This window comes from Nicrophorus vespilloides, unplaced genomic scaffold, assembly GCF_001412225.1.
Source record: "Nicrophorus vespilloides isolate i.1.1-1 unplaced genomic scaffold, Nicve_v1.0, whole genome shotgun sequence".
NCBI lineage: Eukaryota > Metazoa > Arthropoda > Insecta > Coleoptera > Silphidae > Nicrophorus > Nicrophorus vespilloides.
The window spans coordinates 109,217-124,001 of NW_017099987.1; the positions used below are offsets into that span (position 1 = coordinate 109,217).

The 14,785-nt window shown below is 31.2% G+C and overlaps 1 protein-coding gene across 8 annotated transcripts in view; it reads right to left on the bottom strand.

Moving 5' to 3' along the window:
• Nucleotides 1-14,785, bottom strand: part of LOC108566546 (potassium voltage-gated channel subfamily H member 6-like) — a 124,254-nt gene that overhangs the window by 23,709 nt on the left and 85,760 nt on the right. For 3 of the 8 annotated variants that reach the window (XM_017926485.1, XM_017926484.1, XM_017926482.1), the window contains exon 1: nt 1,974-2,255. The exons of the other annotated variants lie outside the window; for them this stretch is intronic. The gene's annotated coding sequence lies outside the window, so the exon portion shown is untranslated. Of the gene's footprint in view, nt 1-1,973; nt 2,256-14,785 lie in introns of those variants that run through there. 8 annotated transcript variants of the gene reach the window in all.

Here is a 14,785-nt window from a genome sequence, read left to right on the forward strand (position 1 = left end):
GAGATAATACATGGAAATTTAGAATGATTATGATGATTTTTCTATACAATAATGATTACATTTTGGTGCTCAATTTCTATGATGCTTGCTGATGTAATAAAAGAGATGATCAATGGAACTTTCAAATAAATTTGTTGTTTTTTTTGTTGCTAATTTTCATGTTAATTGTTGACGTAGGAAATTGCATGTTTAATGAAAGTTTCGAATAATTATGATGATCTTTAACACGTTAATTATTGTAATTTTGTTATACAATTTTTAGGAAGATTGTTGATACCAGGAAAAGAGACGATCAATGTATATTTTGAATAATTATGATAATTTTCAATATGACTTTTATATTTTTGTTGATTAATTTTCAGGAAATTTTTTGATGCAATGTAAACTTTGAGTAATTATCTTGATTTTTCTATACAATATTTAAATTTTCTTTGCAAGTTTGCAAGTTTTTTTTTTATCAAAAATATTGAATGCTAAATCTTAAAAAATAAATATAATGTAATTGATTAAATTGTTATTATAAATAAGTTTTAATTATGTGTTAATGTTATACTAATAATAGTTCTCAATGAATTGTGGTAAAGGATATTTTTATATTTCCATATTCCTCATTACTTATCTTCGAAACTTTTTATACTATTTCTCTCTCTCTTTTTCAAATGTATTTTTGCTTCATTAATTCACAAATAGTCTTTCATAATTATTTCTAATTGATCTTTATATGTTATTTGCTATATTTCTCAATACAAAATATATATTTCTGTGTATTATATGTATTTAAACAAATTTACTTACATTATTGTTAATTTTTAATTATCTTTCTTACGACATTTAGCTTAGTGAATATGTGAAGTTAATGCATTTGATATTAAGTTTGTCGATAAAAACGAAAATTGACGAATATTTCTTGAATAAATGATATTTGTAAAAGCTACGAAATGTAATAATGTTAAATATCAAATTATTTACAGTTCTGTTGCACTTGTTTTAATATATTTATTCTCAGTTATCTTCTATATTAATATTAATGAAGTTGTTATTCAGGAAAATTGAGAACCTAAATAGAAAATATTCTGTGTACTTTAAATAATAAATTAGATAGTATCACTAACATAACAGTTTTTATCACAATCACGAAATCACAATCTGAAGACTAAAAACTGTGTTTTCTATTTAATTCAAATCTTGCGTTAATTTTGGGACACCCTTTATAAGAACTATAATTATGCAAATGTTAAAATGTTAATAAATATTTGTAAATATAAACAAACTTAATGCAGTTATTATTTATGAAGTATAGATAATATTTACACATTTATTTCTAGTTATTGTGTTAATCATTGAAATCATTGATATATGAGTATGATCAAAATACGTGTGGTAAAATAAATTCATGTAAAGTAGTAAATTCTCCAAGTACTAAAATATATATTTCATATTATATTCGTAAATACGAGCAAAATTAAATATACTGGAAGAAACAGAAGCAATGTTTTCTTTATGAAAAAAATATAAGAGTTTTAGAGATGATCCAAATATCAAAATATAACACATTGTTTACGTTTTTGTTCCATGTGCAATTTTATTATAACCATTTATTCGTGTTAATTTTTCGTAAATACTCATAAACAAACTTAATGAAGTCATCATTATTAAGTTTATTTTGAGAATTAAGATGCAAATAATAGAAGGGTTTCAGAAGTGATTTTAATATGTAAATAGACGATATTGCTTATCTTGTAATGCGAGAGCCCAGCGCCTCCACCACCAACGAACCCATCGGCCGAAAGGACGAGCAAGCGCTTTGTGCGTACTCAGACGGATTTTACCATCAATGTACCAAAGTAACAGATTGCTCTCTCCAACAACGCCCAACGTGCACCTCATAAGTATCATCGGAAAGGTTGATAAAACGTGAAGCCTCGCACCGTTTTGTATTTCAAATATTAAAGGGTGAAAAATTGAATATTTACTGTGCGCGTACACGAGATTGGAATTTATCGGCGCGAGCGGATGTTTTCGTGCGATTTATTTACAGCATACGCGGCTTTTGTGCACTAAAAATATGTATGCAACACTAGGAAAAATAAACCACGACGATTTCGGTTCTTATCATCCACGTATTACCGCGCTTTTTATTCTCTAATTCTTCTCAGATTTTCATTTGTGCGCGAAACGAGATCCACTATTGCTGCCCTCGGTGATGCTGTATCGACGTTTTAGAAGCGGGTCGCACGTCCTTCTGTATTCGAGCGCGAACGCCGATCGACTGAACCTGAACGTCGTTGCCCGGAGTCGACCGGGCTCGGAGGATACAGAGAAGGCGCACTCTCTTCACCACCTCCACCTCTTCATCCTCCTCTTGTACCATCCTCTTCATCCACCAACCGAAATCCATCCTCTTGTACAATCAAATATCCCACACTCCTCAAATCTTTTGCACAGACTCCCTTTAAATCCTTCACCACATTATCTGACAGAATACACACATCTGTTTGCAAGCATATCAGATATTTCGAATGGAACTTATGCGCGAGATCCCCGTCCACTTAAAACGGTCGCTATTATTCATATCATCAAGCTTACGGAGGAGCTAGAGCATTGAAATAGAAAAACAATCGCACGCAAATTACTTGTTTACATTGCCTGTACTTTCCATTTAACATGTAACATATTGTTTGCTAAATCCTTGAACTGAAGAGATTCTACCAATAGCAATTATCCAACAACCTTGCTAAATAAATCGCTACTAGATTATTTGTTCAACAAAACTAAATGATCATTTATTTTATTAATAAAACTTTCAACAATGTACTCATAGAATTGCTTATATAAGTTAAGTTGGTGCATGTGACAGCATAATGAGAAATTAATTGTAATTGTAATACATTCTAATTTCAGAATGATATACTTGCAACGAGTTTCGGTATTGTTCTATTTGTTTTTGTATGAAATAAACGTAAACAATCCAACAGAAGCTATTTAGAACACATGTTTCTAATTTTGGATTAGACTTAAATTTGACTTCACTCATTACGTTGTAGAAGCAATGGTGAAGTTCGTATTCTTTTCAACATTTCTACCGGAACCTGTCAATTTGGCTGGTTGAAAAATGGTCAATTTAAAAACAAAAATCGATTCAAAAAAGCAGATTGAGCGTTATTATGATTTATATAACAAAACGGCTCAAAGATGCACGTGCACCATTGAAAACATTGACGAACGACAAGTTGAGCGTTATAACTACAGGTGAGCGGTCTACATAATAAAATTCAATAATATTTTCTTTCTTTTTACAATGATATATGATATAATTATTATTTTGAAGAAAGAAATGTATTCCAATACTGAAAAGACAGTTAAAATTAAACTTATTGGTAAAAATAAATAACGTAGACAAAAAGTGTTCCAAATACGATGAACAGAAACTTTTGTAAAAGATTCTTGTATCATACAGAATATGCTAAAGGACATATTATGAAAGAGAATGTAAATACTGAAAAATATAACTTGTTTTTAAGCTAGTGGCATTTTGATCCCTTCTAGAGGATTTATAATTAAAAAAAAAATTCTCGGAAAAAGATAAATATTACATTCAGAAGTGGGTTACCATTTTGAAAGGGTACAAAATTATAAATGGAAACGAAAAACTCCATTTGATCTGTAAGTACCGGTATATTTATTTCAGTACAGAACGTATTATATGTTACATACGAAAGCAACAGTTTAGTTCATTACCCAACGTTGGCATTTAGTGCTTTAGATTTTATTTTTTTCTTTCACATCCATTAATTTCTGTTGGCATTAAAATATTGGCATGACTTGGGATGCGAGAGATAGTTATCGTATTTTTCTTTCTCTACATTCACTTATTTTTCTATATCGCATTATCCGGGATTGGCTGTCTGCCAGAAAGGCATTAAAATACCTTCATATAGATGTTTCCAATATTGTCGTACAGAGTATAAACAAACATGAAATATACGAGGAACTCGATCGCAGTGCATCTTGCGATGAAAATGATCGACGTTTTCGATATCTACATTAGAAACGGATGCGCGGATTTTTGAAGCATGTTGATAGACGGGCATTCAATGTTGGGTTTGTTTAATATTTAATTAGTTCGGAAGTTTTGTTTGCAAATTTAATTTCCAGAGGATGCATGTGTCTTAATATTTACTTACTAGGAGATGTGAAAATACACGAATAGATTTGTTGTCAAGTTCATTTAGAACATCTTCCAATACAATAGATTCACATTAATGAACTAATTAAATAGAAGAGCTAAAAATTAAGTAAATCATTGTATGCATAGTATTACATAATAAATATGAAGATAAGCTAAATTAGTTTTGTTAAAAGATTGAGAAAGTTTCATAAAAGAAGTGAATAAATATGCAACTCCTGAAAATGTGTTTGCATATTATAAAACGCAGTAACAAAAAATGTAACGCGTTAGCCAGGAACTTGATATGTATATCAATAATGTCTAGAGATTCGGAAAGGGAGATATTGCTTTTGTGGCTGTGCAGATGCAATCCCCGCGTCTACATAATAAGTCCTGAAATTGTTACGTAAACAGTTTTATCAGGTTTCCTTTGAGTCCCTTATGCTGAAAACATCAAAACCGTGTGTTGTCAAAGCAGAAACAAATGCATATTTGTGTGTGTGTGTGTGTGTGTCTGTCTATTACGATTTTACGATTGGATAGAATGGAGAACTAGTCGTGCCAGGAAATTGGTTAATCAATAAACGTCGTCTGACGTATGTTCGGTAAATGTATATGAAATATTTAAAGCAATATTGTGACGTCAGATTTTTATTATTATGTTGTTTGATCGTTAACACAATATTGAAAGCTATAGTGGTAGTTTTCTGACTTACGCGGTTTTATAGGATTTATAACGATAAAACAATAGTAATTTACATAGTTAAATTATTGTACGCTAATGCATTTTGTTATATTAATAATCTATTGGGTTGTTACATAAGTCTGTTCTTATTTTATTCAAAAAGAATTACATTATAAAAAAAGACGTCTGTACGCTGATTACAAACAATTGTATGAGGTCTCAAATTGTCATGTTGAAAACATATTAGTCGTTTATTAACCAATGTAGATCGTTTTTGGGCAAAAGCTGTCTCAAATTATCAAGTTGTTCAATTGATAGTTTGATTATTGGAAGTAGGCTAATCTTTGGCAATGTCAAGGGAGCTCAATCTTTTTTTAGAACAAGATCTACATTGCACTACATTGTTGTAGAGTATCCATTTTTCATCTCCTGTTATCAAATTCTGGAGTAAAGGTTGTTGCTAGTTTCTTTCAATAACTTAATCATAAACAAGCATACTTTGCGTTCATTCAGATCATATGGAACGTTTTTCTGTAAAAAAAAATAAACAATTTTTTGCTACACTAAAGCATGTTTCACAACTGATCTTTACTAAAGTTGTTTATGTTTTGTATTTGCATAAATTGAAAGAGTTAATGCGCAAATATACTATTTTACGTAATCCTTTAAGCGTCTTAACGTTGAAATACTAGTCAATTCGAAATCAATGTAAATAAAATACAAATCAATTTGTTTTGTTTCGCTGAATATTACAATGTAATAGACTAACTGTGGGCAAATTCGGCTTCGAGCGCCGCATGTGGCTCTTCGTTAAGTCAAGTGCGGCTCCCATTAACATTAACATTTTATTTTTATTATATTTGAAATATGCCCACAAATCTATCTTCACGTTTTGTCATAACTCCAATAAAAAGCGAAATACACTGGATTTAATTAATGTTTACTTCCAGATTTGCAACAATAATTAACAAATTAATTAATTTGTTTCTAAAAAAAGTTCTTTCTCAATTTGCTAAAATCTAACGATATTTCACGTCAAATTTAAATAAGATCGGTAAAAAGGATAGGTGAAAATGCAAGATTAGTGCATCAGTTCCAATGAGAAGATCTTTAATGCAATTAATATCAAACTTGAAAATCTCCAAAAAGCCGATTTTGAGGAATGTTTTGAAATGTGGCTCTATCGACTTAAGAAATGTATTGAAATAAAGGGAAATTATGTAGAGAAATTACAAAATATTAAAATACAATTGTTTTTATTTTGATTTCTTCCAGCCAATTTAGAGAACTTTTATTAGACCCCTCGTAGAAACTAATTAGAAGATTTATAAGTCAAACGAAGTTGTAAAATTGTTTAATAAAAATATGTTTTGATGCTGGCTGCATTACCCATAGCAACAGCAACTTGATTTTTGGCTATATTTGTACATTATATTAGACAATATTTAAGGGTTGATTGAAAGTTAACAAAGCACACGTTAAATATCAGCAAAATACTAAAATCGCATATATACATTTACAAATTTGCACGTATTTGTTTATTTCATGTAATTAAATTGTATTGTGTTTGATGTTGAACGACACGTGTAACAGTCACATGTTAATTAACGGTTGGATTTGCAGTTCAAAAACAGTCGCAGAAATTCGGATTTGCTCTAAAAATTATTTGCAAAAAATTGTCCTGTTGCATAACAAAAAAAACAAACTAAAACGAATTTTCTTTATTTATTTTAAGTTTAGTTTGCTTTTTTTTATAACCATATATCAAAAAAAAATACTTTACAAATATTAATATAAAATAATTGATGTTGTAAGACTTTTGTTAATGTTTATTAATCTTCTATACTTATGCAGTTAGTATTAATCAATTTACTAAATATTATAAAGTTATAAGCACGAAATGGAATTTCATATTTAATGTATGTATTCACTATTAATTAAGGAAATAGGGATAACCATTAAATACGTCAGTTCAGTGAACTTGGATCTAAATATAGAGATTTTTGATTTCATTGAAGTCCAACTTGAATTTTGAAATATTGACCAAAAAAAGCGGAGTAACTTTATGTTATTTCCTAAGTTTTGTTTGCGTTCTTTAGGATTTGTCTCTAATAATCGGACAGCCTATTAAGCGGAATCGACTGTATAATGTATTTCGGGGTTAAAATATTCTTCTTTTTTTTAAATAATTATTACCAACGTGATTTCACAGAAATTATCAATTAATATTAATTAATTATCAAAATTGTAAACTAAAAAAAAAGTTTGCTGATTTATGTTTCGATATTGAAACTTACATTTAATATAGGCTTATTCAGATTTTACAATTGTTCGTTAATGACATTTGTGTTGCTCACTTTAATTTTAATATTGATTTTAGGATGTGTACGTTGTATAATGACTTAAAATTGTAACCATAGAAACATAGCTATAATTAATTGAAATCAATGATTAAAACCAGATAATGGGATTAGCGTAGTGTAGAATTCTGCACGTAATTTCAGGATAGTAAATATTCAAAGTTCTGCGTTCAGTTAGTCAGTCAGTGTGCTGGTTAATTAGAGATAGCGTATAGGAATTGTCTGTTTCTGTGGAACTTTATGCGTGGATTAGTGGACGACTAACCTTTGCGAATTGGAATACAAACGACAGGTTTCGGCTTTGCATCGCGGAGTTAATGAGAGATGCGCTGATGCAATTTGCAAGATGCGAGACGAAGGTGAGTGGACAATAGTTATCCTTTGATTATGATGATGGTCGTCGGTCACGGAAAGGTCTTTGCACGGCAAAAGAATACATTCCTGCAGACCAACCAACCGAACCGCAGTCATCGTCTACACGCTATCCAATTATTTTTAGAATATTATGATAAACATAATTTAACATATTCTAGACAAAAAACTTCATTCATTCATTACAAAGCGCTTCTAGTTTTCATGCATTTTTAATCTTCGTAAACCGAAAATTAATGTAATTATGTATACATACAAATCAATGTTAAAAGTACTTTTCACATGTGAAATTTTCATATATATTTTAATTATATATATAAATGATATTTTTATTATTAAAACATTAATAAAATAATATTTAAATTACTTCCAATTGCATTAAAATGTCATGTATATAAAAATTTACTTGTATATTTATAAATATTATGAATATGTACAAACTATGCGTGACGTGAGACAAAAGTGTCATGCGTAGCAACTGTGACTGTAATTACTATATAAGTATAAATTAGTTGGTACAATTGACACATATTTATATATCATACCACGTATAGTACTGATATAATTAAATTACTGTATACTTGAATATAACTGTTAAATAGAATTGAACTTCATAAATAAAATTAAAGAAGTTTCAATTATTACATACAGAATTGGAGATTCCGAAAGAAAAAACATGTTTTGAAGGAGGATATAAAATAAATCTAGAGTGAAGTTATATCAAAATGGGGATTTTCTTTCGACACATCATCTGCAGTTACTGAAGATTATTTGCCTCCTATAAGAAATATAAAATGTTACAATAAGAAATATAAAATTGTAATGTTTGCCGTGTCTTTTCATTGCAATTAATCTTTTGCATATTTCTGATAGTCCTTTGCAATTTTATTATTATTTTTGTATCGAAAATGTTTCATTTTGTTTTTATTTTGTTCAATTATTCTATAGCTGCAAGGATAGATATTCTACTCAGTAATAATTATTTAACATTTTACATGTCCAGTATAGTAATTATAATTAATTAAAGTAGATGTGATAAACACTAATAAAATAACAACCGAATGTTTTTGGTGGATAGAAAGTGGCTTTTCGCAGCCAGTCGTTATTAAGTTATGTCGTTTTGTTATACTTTTTTTGCAAAGGTCTGGTATAAGAGTTTTCGCCGGAGGGGGCAGTAAAGTTAATGGCGAAACATGCGCGCCACCGGAAAACGCTTATTGATTCCGGGAAAACCGAAAGCGGAAAAGCGCGCTGAAGCGGTCGGAGGCAAACGGAATGGAAGAAAATCGTCCAAATACAAAGAAATAGTAAAGATGTGTTGTTTTCTACTGAACACGTGCAACCTAATTCCGCCATTATGCACTGACAGAAGCAATCGAGCAGCGGGATCGGTTGTGTGAAGAAAATAACTTTTGGAGCAAAGATGTATGCAAATACCGACGATTTAATCGTTTGATTAGTTTGGAAGTGCGCAAAGTCAATTTATTGGACTGTCGTTGGCGGTCAGCGGTGGAATTACTTGATGAGCTTTGAAACGGTTTTGGCTCTCGGCCAATCCGCAACAGGCAGTTTAATTAAATCACAGAGGGAGCTTAACGCAAAGTGGTTGAAGCTCTAGTTTGGTTTACAGTTGGATGAATGATGAACATTACCTCTTGGTAGTTGTCCTGGACCCGTTTTTGGTGCTCTTTGAGGATCTCGAGGTTCTCGCGAAGCTCGTCGATGTCGACTGTTCCGTGACGGTCCAGGATGGGTCTAGGTCTGTTCGAATCCGAGTTCTGAGCACGATCACCATGTCCGATGACGTCTAGGTAGAGATCACCAGCTTGTTCCAAGCCCACACGGCACTTGGTGCTCTTTGTCGGAGGTTTTGCCAATCGAACGACGCTGTTGCCAAGACTAGAGCAGTTTTTATCCGTCGGCTTTGTATCCAGCTGCTCCACCTCCGTTATGATCGACTTGATTATGGTCAAGTCTTTGGGGTCGAGGTTCTCCTGCTTCTCACCACCGATGTTGTTCAGGTTGTTGTTATTGTTGTTTCGTGCCATCTCTTTGGGTCTTCTTTTTATTTTCATCTTCTCTCAGACGCGTTTCATCTTCGTTCCCAACTCGCGACGCTGAAGGAGACGACGGCTGAGGTCGCTCGGGGACCCGACGGCTGGTACCGCGACGACTGATTTCTTTCTGTTTTTTTTTTGTGCGATTGCACCCCTTTTGTGGTGGTGGTGGGATAATACGGCAACAACAACATTTCATGCGGTAGCAGCCGGGCAGCCATAAAACGGTGGCGACAAACCGTGTCGTGCCGTATCGTCCTTGTTCAACACGGGGTTTGCATGTGCGGATTGCCGTATGGTCGGGTCTATAGTTAGCGTTTGCGACCTGACCTACAGAAAGGGTGGCGCGCGATCAATTCCATACCTTCATACACACCCCACTTGTCCACGGGCTCTGCCTGCCTGCTGCCGAATAAATTGGGGGGGGGGGGCCAGGTGGAACGGAACAAATTGCCGCTGGATTTGCATTAACGATTTTGTAAGTTAAGCCCTCATCCAAAGGCTTCTTCCTCAAACTCCACTCCAAGTTTACCCTCTTAAGTGAGAGCAGAACTGGGAGCAACAGTTTCCTCTGCCTCCTTATCCCTTTATTACCTCAATTCCGCAAACAATTACTCTTCACACAATATCGTCCGCATCATTAACATCCGCCTATTCCAATAATCGCATCTCAATTTCACCGGTAACATCAACTTGACCGTTCCATAACTCATATTACAATATATTTGGCTTACAGTTACGGGCTTAATGAGAACAATATATTTAGTCTTGTATTAACGAAACATATTTGCATGATATTACTTCATGTCAAAACTGTTTATAATTTACAAAAGACTATCGCTTTAAAGAAAAAATGGCATGCTTTGCCGACATGAGTACCAACTTAATTCATGAATGTAACTATGTATAAGTTTGGCTGTCATTTGCAAATTAAGAGGTGATACATTTTGGTTAAAGACATGATACATATTTTGTTTAACTTGCATAATAGTTACACATAAATACGTACCGATTTAGCATAATAGGATTAACACGTACAAAGCTATATCATCAGACGTACCAACTAGTATCAGTTTTAGAAATGAACATTTACTAAATGTAATAATAGCATTTTCATTTAATAAACAATATGATCATATATCATTTCAATTACTGCAAAACAGGGGTTTCTCAATTGAAGTGTCTGTTCTAGACATTTCGTGTTAATGAGAAACGGTGGGTATAATTCGTATGCCTCTGGAAAGAGAGAAAAAGAATTTTCGTCCGAATTCGGTATCATTCGAAACCTTCAAATTTGTATTTTGCGAAAAACAAAATTTGATGGTAGTGTGCTGGTGGTAGTGTTTTTTTAATTTGTTATTGACAATTTAAAAAAAAACTATGATTTACTAAATTAAAGATTTCGGCCAATTTCAACATACGAAGTTAAATATTTACACCAATTTTTGATATTGAAAATATTGTAGACGAACAGTAGCAAGTAAGCACTATTAATAGATATAAACTAAAATATTAATTATACTATTAATGTACGTTTATATTAGGATGGACATAATCTGTTGCGTCGAAGGATGTGCTACAAGGCAAGGTGATGGTGACGATGAATTGTGGACCATCCACGAGGATGAAGTACGTGGACATTGCTTGATAGGTAAAAAATTCGCGGCAAAAAGGTTGGTAAACGCTGCTTTAGAGGACAAAAGGTATGTATGAATTCGATGTTGGCATAAAAATTGCATCGATAGCTCTTACCCTTATTATAAAATTTATACGAAAAGCGAGAATTCATATAGTGAAATCTCGTGAATCATAAATGAAATATCTTCCTAAAAAATTAAACGCATAACTCAAACTTATATCTTAATTGAAATTCATATATCGTAAAATTATATTTTATCTTTTAAGCACCAACAAGAAACTAATAAAATTACTTACTCTAATAAAATTATATAAACTATATAATAATAAGGGAAATACAATTGAGGTTCCTGAATATATATTTAATACGAGCGAAGATGTGAATCCATTAAATTTAATGACATTTTCAAAGTTTCTCAATTCGCAGTTTCAGTAAAGTCCAACGTAGTTGGAGAAGTAAGATTTGAAGACTGCTGCATTAACAATTCACATTATAGAATGAGAAAAATATTTATACATGAAAAAAAAAATATATATAAAGGGTGTCCCAAAATTAACGCAAGATTTGAATTTGCCACCATTTGTGCAGTAAAGTGTTGGCAACCCAAAAAAAAAAACAATTTTACTCTTTACTGCACAAATGGCGGCAAATTTTGCGTTAATTTTGGGACACCCTTTATATATATATATATATATATATATATAACAAAAAATGCATATTTCCGTCTTTACTCATATCACGTCGTCCAATATAATGTGCGGACGTGCAGAGAAACACATTTAAAACTTTTGCGAATACGATGTAGCTTAGTTCCGAGTATTATGCAAAACTTTTAGTTTATTGTGAGATCGTGATTACATATTTTCAGAACGTGATGAAAATACTTAAGATTAATTGAAATATCTTTTTGATTTCTTTAGTTGTCAATGAATGATGATAGATTGGTTGCATAATATTGGGTGAAGTAAAAAGTCTTTTGTCCCATACATCGAGCTTCTTCTTGAGACCAACCTTATGCTAATGGTTCCAATCGGGTTTTTGGCTAATCTTCAGTTCCTGGACAATGGAATAAGTGCTCGCATGTCGGTTCGACTCGACGTTTTCCTATGATTTTATCAACATTTTTGATGATTGGCCTACCAGAGCGTGTATCATATTCTCCATTTTGGAAGGCTCTAACATACAACTGGTTTCACTAAAGACAAAACTTCGAATAAAGCGTTATGCTTTAAGCCGCAGTATAGAATGACCTAATACTTCACCTAATATTATTATTATTTAATCAACTATAAACTTTTAATTTTTAACAAGGATTTCATAATATGATTAATTATAAAAAGCTCTAACGTTGTTTGTTTAGTCCTAATTGTGGCTTATTTGATACTAATTAATAATAAAACTCGACGTGAAGACCTGCACCAGGTTTTATTACATTTTAAACAAAATTATGTTGGTGGTAAAATTAATCGATTTTGCAAATAATTTGAAATAATTAATTGAAAATTCGTGTATGGAAGCCGGACAAACTAAAAAAAAATGAAATGCGAAAATAATTGAAATACCGTCTGGTTATAAAAGTGCTGCAATTCCAATTCCAGTAATATTTTTCTGCAATTGAAAGGTTTCTTTCAATTGAAGAGATTGTTTTGTGGACGAAACCTACGCATTAAAAAGATGTAGTGAAGAAAGACAATAGTGAGTTTAATTAGTACACTAGTCTGGTAGATAATTTTAAATCAAATTTAATTTTAATATTTTTAAATTCGCGCCACACTAGGCGAGAATAAATTGATTCGCGGCACATCAAATAAAAATTCCAACAACTTTTTTATCCAATAAAATCCTATACTCAAATATTTTATTCTATATAGTATCATTTTGTGCTGTATATTTGTATGCGGTTTTAAAGATCTTGATTAGTGCGATATCAAACAGTGCAAAATATTGGCGGCACAATATAAGGTATTACTGTAATTAATATTTACAATTAAAGAAAATTTATATTTTGTAATCCAAAAATATTGCTTTTATTGTAACATAATGTATACTTAACAACTAAATAGGAACTACTTTTCATAAATCTTTTAAATTCTTATTACTTACTTATTAAATGTTGACAAAGTATAAATTATGTTAACCTCTTAAAGTCGGAATTAATTCATAAAAAAAATAATTAGTGTCAGACAACTATAAGTTTACGTTCTGTTAACTCTTCTAATTACACTAAAATTTGGCAGCAAGTGTGTATCAAATATGATACATTCGGCGTTAAGATGTTAAGAAAATTAACATAAATTTTTAATTTGTTATTTTTTTAGATTCTGACAGTAATAATAAGATAAAATATCTTTTGATTATTCCATGTTCTACTCATATCATTTTTCAATACTGTAAATATAATACAAAGAAATAAAGCGTACGACTCGGTTCTTGAATTGTTGGAAAATGCTTTCAGTTTTGAAAGAATATTTAATAAGAATGTATTATGTTTGAAAACCGAGATTCCGATTAGAAGAATATATTAAGATTTATAATTAAACTATCAATTGAATATTTGTATATGGAATTAATTGAAACTTAAACTTGTGAAGTTCAAAATTTCAATTTTAGTTGTTTTTGTAAGATTACAAAAAATATTTACATGTCACTAAACTAAAGAATCACAATAAATTTGTAAATTATATATCACTATTTTCTATCTATATAACTAAATGTCATGCAGATTTTGTTGTTGTTGTTGTTTTGGTAGTGGTAATGAAATTATGAAACAAACACGTCGTATAATCCAATTCGTGCGGAACGAAACCATTTGTAGCTGCGGCAGTAAATTTCTGTACGATACCAATCTTTTTTCGTCATATCCGGACTTAATTACTTTTTTTTCACTATTCTTTACTCACTTAGTATACTATTTTCGTGTGCTTTTTTTTCTAAAGAGGAAGTGTAAGTATAGTGCGGATTGTATATCCGTGGCGTTCATTAACATTTTTTTTTTCTAAATAATAAAGTGGGGTGAATATATAAATAAGAGAAATAAAGTTTTGTGAAGCTCTCGAAACCTTTTATAAAAGTTTTCAACTCTCAGCGAAAATTCGCAACTTGTATTTTCGAGTGATTTCTTAAAAAATAACAATTCCTAACTAATAATGTTTAATTTAGTTAGTATTATTAATTTATTTTTGAAAATATATTTTATTACAATATTCAGAATTGTTTAAGTTCATATTCATGGATTTTTCGTTTATATTACATGAATTGAAAGATTTCATTGTAGATAATTGCTTTGATGTGGCAACCTCCTAACGAATGCAGAATATTACCTCTCATTATTGCTTTGTGAATTTATTCAGACGTTTTACAAAGGACACTTTTCATATGAATTTTCATTGTTACCGTTTGCCTTTATCGTTTGTAATGGAAACGGAGGTAGTTTCCATGATTTTTTTAATTTAAATATTCATGTTTTGTGAACGTGCTATCAACGTGCCTACCAACTTATACAAG